We start from the raw sequence: 12220 nt of genomic DNA, 5'->3' as shown, positions 1-12220 counted from the left end.
CACCTGGTAAGCCCTATAAGCAGATTATTTTTAACCAAAGAGTAGAACTAATAATATTACCATATTAGGGAGGGAAAGGTAAGAGGTAATGAGCAAGATATAAATGAGTTATGTATGAGTTACAGAATGGTAAAAGCATAGTTTTTCCAGTAGTCATGTTAGAATGTGAGTTGGATCATAAAGAAGGCTAAGCACAGAAAAACTGATGCTTTCAAATTGTGGTGCTGGAGAAGATTCTTGAGAGTCCCTTGGATTGCAAGGAGATCAAACCAGTCAATCGTAAATGGCATCAACCCTAAATATTCATTGGAAGGACTGATGATAAAGCTGGAGCTCCAATAATTTGGCCTCCTGATGTGAAGAGCCAACTCATTGGGAAAGACCTTGATGATGGGAAAGACTGAAGGCAATAGGAGTAGGGAGTGGCAGAGGATGAGATAGTTAGATAGCACCACCGACTCAATGGATATGAATTTGAGCAAACTCTGGGAGATAGTGGAGAATAGAGGAGCCTGGTGTGCTGCAAGGGGTTGCAAAGATTTGGTCATGACTTAGCAACTGAACAACAACAATGAGTTATGAATAGGAAGGCAATGGATAAAGTCTAAATCTGATAAGTCAAAAAAAAAAATCAAATAGTTGCATAGGTGCGTTACTTATAAATATGAATCATATGAAAAACAGAAGCCAGTAATAATGAACATTGTTAAAATTGCTATGAGCAGTAAAATTAAGCTTAGGATGGGGGAAGGAAGGAAAGAAGAAAATCATTTTAATCACAGGTCCTTTAGCATAGTTTGATTTTTATCTCTGTGTGTGTAGGAACTTAATTTTTTTTGTTTGTTTGTTTTAGATTAGAAATAAAACCCAAAGTTAAAAGCATCATAATGCTTTTATTAAACAACAACTTTTGAAATGAGTTGCTTTTAGATATATCTGATTGAGATTTTTTATACGGAACTTGTGTATTTGCATAATATGTACAAGCTTTCTTGTTTTTCATTTTTTACTTCCTATATGTGTTTGTCCTTTCTCTGGAACATTGTTGAGAGGTTTTGGTATGTTTGTGTGAATGGTATAAAGGTATGAAAATAGAACACCTTTCTGTTCTTGCTCCTCCTTCCTCTGAATTGTGAAGCTCTTCGTCTATAGTTCCCTTTTATGTTAGAGTGGATTTATTATTGAAAACACTGAAAGATTGCCTTTCCCACAGCCCATCATGTACACTTCCTGGGAAATGCTGAACACATGTAGTGGCACAATATATATTTTAGATTAGATTTAGACTCAAAATACCAGACTATTATTAGGTTTTGTACACAGTTATGCTGAGCCCCTTTTTGTTCAGAAGGGCTAAGGTCTTCCAATACACCGGAAGGAAATGGAAAAAACCTCAGATCTGCAGCAAATGTGGCTAGTGGTGTTGTCTATCAGGCTTGCCAGTTTTATTCCAGCCAAGATGTCACTGTGAAAAAGAGAATGCTTCAAGAGGGAATGGTTCTCAAGGTTACTGTTCTGTGCTAACTCCCTCTCCATTTTTCATGTTATGTTCAGGTTGGAGCAATTTAACCCACAGTGATGAGAAAGTAGAAGTCTCATTCCACCCCCGCCCCCATGCTTCTGGCAAAAGACCATGAACGCTTCTCTTTGCTGCTTTTGCTCTTTGGATTTCTGTCTATCTGAGATTTGTGAGAGTGTATTTGAAAGACTTTCTGTACTTCTAGTACTTAGGTGTGTAGATATTCCCTTAAAAATGTCACTGATATATCTTTGTGCAGGATATGATTAAGATATAATTTGACTGTCAGTACCCTAAAGAGGAAACAAGTTCTGTTTGTATTTTATTAGGCAGGGTCATTGATTAGGCACTTTCCTGAACCAAGATAATGATAGGTATATGTGCTTTTATTAATTAATATACATGCAAAACAAGATTACCAAGAGAAAAATTCACAGACCCTTACCTGAAGTTCTCACAAGTAATTGTGAACAATACTTATCTGTTTCACTTACACTTCTGGTTGCAATTCCTCTCTGGGTTTACCTGGAATCCTTGGCTTGAAGAACTCAAAAACATTAAATATTTAAATGTTATTCTTTTAAGGGTATAAGGAAGGACCCAAGGCTGATACCTCAAAGAACTTTGACAATTTTAACATTTAATCTTTGTGATCTCATGAGTCTCCTATGATTTCAATTCTCCTTGCATATTCTAGTCACCTGGGAGGTGGTTAATAAACCCTACTTGCTATCAAAGCTCTCTGTGGGAGCTTCCTTTTGGCTTAGCTGGGCTGGGTCTTCACCCATTCAGGATGCTATAACAAATTCCATAAGCTTATAAATAACAGAACTTTATTTCTCACAGTTCTAGATACAGAGCAGTCTAAGATCAAGGACCAGCAGATTTGATGTCTGGGGAGAACCTGTTTCCTGATGCATAGACTGCTCTCTTCTTGCTGTGACCTAACATAGGAGAGAGAGGGAGAGAGAGATAGCACAAGAGCAAGCAAGCACTCATCTTAAAAGGACACTCATCTATTATGGCAACCACATCCTTATGGCCTCATATAAACCTAATTATTTCCTACAAGCTCCACCTACAAATACCATCACATTATGGGGTTAGGGCTTCAACATATGAATTTTAGGGGGATTCAAACTTTCAATCTGTAGAATTCTACTCCTGAACCCCCAGATTAATTTCTTCTCACATGTAAAAATTATCACATCCATCCCAGCAGCCCCCGAGGTCTTAACTTGTTCCAGCATCAACTCCAAAGTCTCATGTAAATATCACTAAATCAGATGCAGATGAGACTAGAGATATGCTTCAACTAGATAAGCTATCTGCTTTCCTAATTACTGGTGGGTTAGGTATGGGACAGATATCCTCATTCCAAAAGGGACAGACAGGAAAGAAGAAAGGGGAGATGTGTTCTGATTAAGTTCAAAACAGGGAAAATACCATTAGATACTAAGCCTTGAGAATGGTCCTCGTTGGTTTGATGCTTTGCTCTCCAGATCCATTGCACAGCAATCCCACCTTAACCCGCTGGGGTAGTGGCATCAACCCCATGACTTAGTGGGGCACTCCATCTATGACCCAGTGGAACCCTGCCCATGTGGACCTGCTGAGATGCCTCTGCTGGGTAGCAGTCCTGTCCTTTGAGACAAAGGTGGATACAGCCTTGGTCTCTGGGGGAATAGTAGCCCTAATAAGCTCTGAATCACTTTTGGAGTCCTTTTCTTGAAGGATAGCGAATGTTTGTAGCATTTCTTCATTCCATGATATTTTTTGTTTCCTGTAATCCTAAAAGCTGATGTTAATGTTGTTGTGATCGTATCCCAATTCCTTGCTTCTTTGTGTTGGCTGTTTAAATCCATGGTTCACATTCACATTAATTTCTCTGTCAAATGATCTGTCAGCCATGCCTTTGTTATTCTCTTCTGAACACACTTCCTCATTCTTTGCAACATGGACAGGCTGAGAATTTTTCAAATCTTTAAGTTCTTGTTCCTTTTGTTAATAACTCCTTATTCATTTCTCTCTTACATTTTACCATAAACTGACAGGAGAAACCAAGTCATTCTGTCAACACTTTGCTTAGAAATCTCTTCAGCAAAATATCCTGTCAACACTTTGCTTAGAAATCTCTTCAGCAAAATATCCAGTTGTAGAAAAGAAGCTGTAGAGTCAACCATGAAGGCTTCTATACCAGCCTTGACTGTAAGCTTCTTTACAATACTATGTCTGTTTTGGAAAAGTTGATATTATACCAATAGCTGTAGAAAACCAAGAATGTTTTAAGAGCCTTGTAAATACATCAACTTAATAATAACTATTAAGTTTTCTCAGGACTATTTTAGGATGGTTGCAGCACTCATTATCCTTTCTTTGAAAGCATCAAGCTCTGAAACAAGAGCATAATGGTTTTACAAAGATTTATTTCCAAGATTAAGTGGTGAGGGCTCTTCTCCCCTTGAGCATGTTTGGAAATTATTCCTTTGTAGCTTGTAACTATGTGTCCATATTGATATATCATACAAATCAAGGGAAAACCTATCTTTTTACTAAAGGAATAGCGGTAACAAATCACTGTCTTTGTATGTACCATCAAACAGAGAGGGTAGTATTTGGGTATATATTTGTATTTTATGTGACTTTTTTCTCCCAAATCACCACATGTGTTATGAAAAAATTAAAAGTTCACAATTTGAATAATTGTTTTGGATGAAGTAATGACATTAACATTTTACTTAACATAGTAATTTAGAGAAAGTAAAAAATCTAATCCCCAAAACCAAACAACAATGTACATGTAATAGGCATAGGGAATTTAAAATGTTTTTGATTTCCCACATAAATACTAGATATTTTGAAAGAAATGTCAGGCAAATCCTATGCCATATGCAATATGATTGTCCCAAATGTATTGTGCCACCCTTCTAAGGGCAATGAGCTCTTTTAAATATACTTCTTTGTCTCTGACCTTGATGCTTTGCTGTAAAGGCATTCAGCAATGGCTCCTACGTGACAGAAAAAACATCTGATTTGGCAAGTATGTACCTTATGAAATGTGATATGGCATCAATCATCATTAACCCAAATATCCCCGTCACATGCAGGGCCTGACCTCATCACATCTGGTTTCCTGTTTGAAAATTCTTCACTTTGTGGAGATTTTGCTGATAACAATGCTCAGGATGATCTCTAGGCAATGGAAACTGACAAAAGATGAATTATCTGTCACTCAAGAGGATGCCCTGACCATGGAAACAATCAAGTACAACTGTCCATTATTATTATTTTTTTCCCCTTGGCTTTCTTTATTTCTTAGATTAGTTTCCAGCTCAGCATCTGCTTTAAAAGCCTACTAAGAACCTCAAGAGAAAATATGAAGTAAAGGACTTCTAGTGAAATTATTCTTGGTTGTTAGCAAATGCCATCCTTTCCTCTGTGTTGTCTAAATTATATTTTGAATCATAACACATTAATTTTTCCAAAAGGGCACTTAAAAGTACACATATACCATGTGTGGATATCATAAGATGTTTCAACAGCTATTAAATGTCTGTGCAGATTGTAAGTTTGTGATTAGGAATCTCTGGTTTTATTCTCCTTCTAAAATGTCTTAGATAATTAGTAATTTGATATCAGTAGCTGAATGTGACTATATATTAGATGAAAAATATTTTATCATTTAAAATTGACCAGAAGAGTTATTTTAATATATATTTTTTCTCAGCAAGCACTAATTCTAGGCTGTTTTACAAAGGAACTGTGGTATATGAAACCACTTCCTCTTTGTCAAAGACATACAAAACAGCATCACAGCAGGCAGGTAACAGAAAATCATACTCTTCTTTTTGGCAGTTCAAGATATTTCTGGGAAGCGAGTTGATGATGGGTAAGAGGGTCAAATCAGTAAGTGACTATTGTAACTTTGTGTATAAGCATGAGAACTATCTGAAAATTTAATTACCAGGCAGGGAGTTAAATGGTTTGGGAAAGGCCAGTGGATTTTGAAGTGTTAAGAGAATTGTAAGACGAAAGATTTCTTTAAGATTTATGTCTAGATTATGGTGTCAAACTCAATTGCCACCACTAGGTGGGTGATATAAGTGGGGTATGGACAAGCTTTGTTTACACCTTAAAATGCAGCAGCCGAATTATAACTTCATGTAACCATATGACTGAATCTCACAAAGATTTAAGCAAAAGAAAACATGTATAAGGCAGTATATAAGCATGTATTTTAAATGATTCTCTTTCCATAAAGTTCAAAAAGACGAAGCAAATCTGTGGCATGAGAAGTTAAGATAGTAGTCTCCTTGGGGCAATAATGATGGGAAGGAGGCACGAGGGAGCTCCTGGGGTGTTGATAATACTGCCTATATAGATTAATTCAATTTATAAATGTTCATTGAGCTGTATACTTATGATTAGTGTCTTTTTCAGTTTATATATTCTACTTCAATACAAAGTTTAAAAAATATGTCCCAACAAGTCTTCAAATTTGCAAAAATGTTTGTCAGTTTTTTTTTTTTTCTTTTTAAACTTGTGGCTTAAAAGTCTAACTTTCTTATTCTGGCATTTGATAGAGGCATAAGTACAGAAAACAGTTTTCTTGTCATAAGAAAAATAATTTTGTACATTATGACCATAAATGGTGACTGGTACTTGGCCTCTGTATCAAGAGAAATTAATGACAGATAAAGATCCTGAGAACTATAGGGGCCTTGCCTTTCTACAGGGGGCATATGCTTTAATATTTCTGTTTGGTGCCACGTAGGTATGTGTGCTGAGGGCTACCAGGTTTTATAATTATAATTAAATTCAACCAGGAGTCTTGGTTTTATTTGAAAACTTCCAGTTTTCAGTTTTGGGTAATTTTATGCACTGTGACACTAGAGGAAGCTCTAGGTCAGGTCTGACCTCCAGTTTGATCCCTTTGGTGTAGAAGGGTAGATTGTTTGGTGGGGTCTCTGGGGCTATCTCTGGACAGGTGTTAAATAGTTGAAGAGAGGAACATGAAGATAAATAGAGACAGGAAGGAACATATTCTTTTTGAATTAAATTTTGTACGTGATTTGTGCTGGTGTTAACGATAGTTTCTTCATTTTAACCTTTGGGAGTTTAGAAAATGTAACATGGTGCGGTGCTGGAGAAGACTCTTGAGAGTCTCTTGGACTGCAAGGAGATCAAAGAAGTCAATCCTAAAGGAAATCAACCCTGAATAATCATTGGAAGGACTGATGCTGAAGCTGAAGCTCCAATACTTTGGCCCTGATATGAAGAGCTGACTCATTGGAAAAGGCCTTGATGCTGGGAAAAATTGCAGGCAGGAGGAGAAAGGGGTAACAGAGGATGAGATGGTTGCATGGTATCATTGACTCAATGGACATGAATTTGAGCAAACTCCAGGAGATAGTGAAGGACAGGGAAGCCTGGCATGTTGCAGTCCATGGGGTCACAAAGAGTTGGACACGACTGAGTGACTGAACAACAACAAATAGCATCTCAAATTTGAAAAATAGTGATGTTGCTGGCCATCATTTCCCAAGTACTTTGAACGTGTTTTCTCTTTGTGTGTGTGTGTGTGTTAGTTGTTCAGTCATGTCTGACTCTTTGCAACCCCATGGGCTGTAGCTTACTAGGCTTCTCTGTCCCTGGGATTCTCCAGGCAAAAATACTGGAGTGGGTTGCCATTCCCTTCTCCATGGGGTCTTCTCCACCCAGGGATCAAACCTGGGTCTCCTGTATTACAGGAAGATTCTTTATCATTTGAACCACCAGGGAAGCCCATATTTTCTCCTTGATTCTCCCCAAATGCATATTTATTGGTTGCTCAGATGGTAAAGCGTATGTCTACGATGCGGGAGACCCAGGTTCGATCCCTGGGTTGGGAAGATCCCCTGGAGAAGGAAATGGCAATCCACTCCAGTACTATTGCCTGGAAAATCCCACGGACAGAGGAGCCTGGTAGGCTAGTCCATGGGGTTGCAAAGAGTCGGACGTGACTAAGCGACTTCACTCACTTCACTATATTGTTCTCAGTACTGTACTAAGCATTCAAGATTCATCTTCTCACTTAACACCCAGATACAGTGATGGCCAACAATTTGTGGGTGAGCAAAACTGAAGTTTGCCTACATTTATAACAAGTTAGTGATAATTGGGATTCAGACTGAGTCCATAGAGCTTGAACTCTTAACCACTAATCAATCACCAGTCAATAACCTTATTACTGTATTTAGAGATATGTGAGTCAAGAATTTTCAAGCCTATATTACACATAAGTAAGGGAAGCGTGAATCCTCTAAATGACATGACAGAAGTGACATGGCTATTTTGTGAGAGAGGTTTGATACAGGCTTCTTGATCTTAGAATTTCTCTCCTGTATCCTGAAAGTCAAGGTCATCCAGAGAGTTAATTTCATCTTAGTAGATTTCCCTAAGAATGGATTCTTTCCTATCAAATAGCAGTACCATTATGCTTTATTTGTGGGTATAATTGAAGTAAAATCAACTTTATCTTAGATGATAAGATGTACTTCAAACAAGAAGCTAACTAGTGTCTGATGTGCATACTGAATTATCACTCTTGAAGCTGAGGATAGCAACTCATGGTGCGTCTTCTCTCAGCTAGTGAATTTGAAAGCCAGGCGTTCATCCAAGTACACAGATGTTTAGCCTTGTGTAGACAAAACCTCTGAATGACTGATACAGTTTTCACTTTAAACTGCATTCTTTGGTACCCAACAGTGGCAGAGTATCAGGGAAATAAATGTGCCACTTTTAAAAGAATTCTTTCAATCTTGACCAATAGCAGAGACAGTTGATTGAGAAAATTTAAGTTTTGTGGTTCAATGTATTAATCTTATATTGTTTATTCAAATTTTAATTGGTACTTTTGGATTTTCTACTTTTCTTCCACTGACTAGTGATTAAAGTTCACAGTACTGTTTACTAGATGGAATTTAAGTAATCTCAACAATTAAAATAAAACTTAGTTTTACCCATTCTTTCTTTTCCTACTTAGTCTAGTCAGGAATTCTGCCATACTTGAAACTTGAGAGTCATAGAACTGTCTCTTGAAATAGGATGGAATGTATCAAACAAAGCATTTTATTTGTTTTCTTGTGTCCTAAATGTTTACAGTAAAAAGAAATGGGTTTATTGTATTTTTGCTAAATTCACTAGACCTTCTATTCAGTCTGTTAATTGTCCGCTCCTATCATGTGGTCTTAATGAAAAGAATCCATTTTTAACCAGCACCCTCCATTGTAGCCCTGACGTTACCATGGAAATGAAATAGCTTGTTTTGGCATTGTCTGCTGCACATATTTACAGCACATTAGGTAACACCTGGGCATTAAAATCTCACAGTGCAATAGGTTTTTATTTTTAAAGATCACCAGCAATACCATTTCCCTTTACATTAATTTCTTACCATTTACAGTCTATGGTGGATGACCATGCAAACAATAATTATCAGCTCTGGTCTTAGGTGGGCAGTTAGATGAGATTTTTCACTAACTTATATAATGTTATATAGTATATAATATACACATGTAACAATGTGTATTATATTGTTATATGTGTTATGTATTGTTATATGTGTTATACTATATAACACATATAACGTAGAATCTGTATAACATAAAAACAGAAAAGTTTGTCTTAGTCTATTTTAAAAGTCATAAACGTACATTATTCTTCTAGAAGTTGTCTTAAATATGTAGTTATATTGTTATTCAATATTTGTGCATACTTATTAGTTTTTAGGACTTCCCAGGTGGCTCAGTAGTAAAGAATCCACCTGGCAATGCAGGAGATGTGGGTTGAATCCCTGGGTGGGGAAGATCACCTGGAGAAAGAAATGGCAGCCCACTCCAGTATTCTTGCCTGGGATATCCCATGAACAGTGGAACCTGGAAAGCTATAGTCCCTGGGGTCGCAAAAGAGTTGGACATGACTTAGTGACTTAACAACAACAACAATTAGTTGTCAATTTAAAACACACACATACAGCATAAAAACGGAGTTGTTTATTCAGTGTCTTACTGAAGACTATAGCCCAGGAGACAGCCTCTCAGTTTGTTCTGAGAAACTGTTCTGAAAAGGTAAGGATGGAGATCACTTTTTATATGATTTTGGTGAAGTGGGGACATTCAACCAAGCACACGTCTCACTAGAAGGTTACTGCTAGTCATAAGGAATAGATATCTTCAGTTCAAATGCTCAGTCATGTCTGACTCTTTGTGACCCCGTAGACTGCAGCACACCAGGCTTCCCTATCCATCACCAACTTACGGAGCTTACTCAAATTCAGGTCCATAGAGTTGGTGATGCCATCCAACCATCTCATTCTCTGTCATTCCCTTCTCCTTCTGCCCCCAATCCCTCCCAGCATCAGGGTCTTTTCCAATGAGTCAGTTCTTTGCATCAGGTGGCCAAAGTATTGGAGCTTCAGCTTCAGCATCAGTCCTTCCCATGAATATTCAGGGTTGATTTCCTTTAGGATGGACTGGTTGAATCTCCTTGCAGTTCAAGGGACTCTCAAGAGTCTTCTCCAACACCACAGTTCAAGAGCATCAGTTCTTCAGTGCTCAGCTTTCTTTATAACCCACTCCAGTGTTCTTGCCTGGAGAATCCAGGGATGGGGGAGTCTGGTGGGCTGCCGTCTATGGGGTCACACAGAGTCAGACACGACTGAAGTGACTTAGCAGCAGCAGCAGCAGCAGCAGCTTTCTTTGTAGTCCAACTCTCACGTCCATATATGACTCCTGGAAAAAACATACTTATCTTAGTTAATGGATTTAGTGCTTTTCTAAGTAAGGGAGGATGCAATAATCTGAGTTCATTAAAAATTTGTCCTGAAAATCTTTCTCTCTCTCTCTGAATCTCTGTTCTTCTTTCTTTAGCAGATCCCACAATAGTTCCTAGATAGTTATTTAATCTCTCAAATTTATATTCAATTCCCACACAGTGATAGGCATTACTGACCACTGATTTTCTTTTTTTTTTTTTGATTTTTTAAAAATTTTATTTTATTTTTAAACTTTACATAATTGTATTAGTTTTGCCAAATATCAAAATGAATCCGCCACAGAGGGAGGAGGGTTCAGGATGGGGAACACATGACCACTGCTTTTCTAAGACTGATTCTCAGTTAGAGATCTCAGTTCTTAATGTTAACATTTCCACACATTTTAAACTATTTACTTATTTCCTCCATTAGAAATAGAAATAACTTTCCTATTCAAGGCTGTTATTCTTCACCCATGGTCTTTACTCTGTCCTTTCTAAACTCCTTTAGGCCCTGAATCTCTACTTGGCTGTTCTAAGATTGCCCCTCAAACTGTCACCATGCCACTTATAGCAGGATTTAAGGGAATTGCAAAGAAACCCTTGTGTTTCTGGTAAGACTTTGATTCTTACCATGTGTTTGATTCAACACTGGCCAGACCATGAATTTAGGAAGCCCCAAAGTGCCACATGCTTTGGGGAAGACTCACCCTCGATCCCCATCACCTGCCACACCTCGTTTCTTAGTGTTACATGGTGTTGAGGAGACCAGTCCCAAGAAATAGCAAGTTGATTCCTCACATTCTTTGAGAAACCAGCAGAATTAATTTCATCATCACCCACCTTGGGCACAAATGCAAGTCCAAGCCATCATGATTTTGGCTCCATGGGGCTCTGTCTTACCCTTAATTTGAATGAATCTGTCTCCCTTTCCCATTTGTCCACACTGTTTCACTTCACCCTCTACCAAATTCCTTACATCTTTTGCTCCTACCAATTCATCACCTTTTCATTTAAATGAAGTCCAGATATCCCCTTAGAAAACAGCTCTCTGAATGGTGGCATCTTTTTCATCCATATTCCATGGGAGTCAGAGGTAGAATGGATGTTCTCATTTCTCATCGTCTCTTTCAGACCCCTGCCCATCTCTTTTTTGTCAAAACCGTCAAGTTAGTTTTAAGTGTATGACTAGCATCCTTTACACTTTGTGAACATTCATCTGTAAAACTATCAGTTATACCTTCTCATCTGTAGAGATTTTAGTAATTGATTTCACTTTGTCATTTTTCTTTGTATCTTAAACGTCCAGATGAGCACTCTGTATAACACCCTGTATAACAACACTCTGTATAACAACCCTCAGTTCCTTGACTGCTTTATCTTCCACTCCCGGAACTTACTCAAACTCATGTTCATAGAGTTAGTGATGCCATCCAACCATCTCATCCAGGGATTGCATCTTCCACTTATCCTCAACCACCCTCTCTTCATCATATTCCAAACATGTCATTACAAAAAACTTCAATTTCCACAAAATCTTGATTTTAGGAATTCCACTCCATGGCAGTCAAAAACTTCCAGCTTACTTATTCATCATGCCTCCTGCAGTTATTTTTACCCCATAAGTACTTCTAACATGCCAGCTTTTAAATCTATCAGTATAACCTCACACATCTCCACTTCTCTCCTTATCCAGATTACATTGCCACTGTTTATATTTATCATCACAGGAGTCTCTTGAATTCACTTCAACTTTCTTGTCTCTTATCTTTTTACATTGCCTGGTAGATGCCAACACTGGGTAACTCCCTTTTTCAGGCATACATGTATAATAGCAGCCAAACATAGGAGGAAAAATAAAAATAGACTCACTATTTCATTTTAAAATCATAATAACAAGTCTTGTGT

Source organism: Bos indicus, chromosome 6, assembly GCF_029378745.1.
Source record: "Bos indicus isolate NIAB-ARS_2022 breed Sahiwal x Tharparkar chromosome 6, NIAB-ARS_B.indTharparkar_mat_pri_1.0, whole genome shotgun sequence".
In the NCBI taxonomy this organism is placed as follows: domain Eukaryota; kingdom Metazoa; phylum Chordata; class Mammalia; order Artiodactyla; family Bovidae; genus Bos; species Bos indicus.
This window is presented reverse-complemented; position numbering follows the sequence as displayed.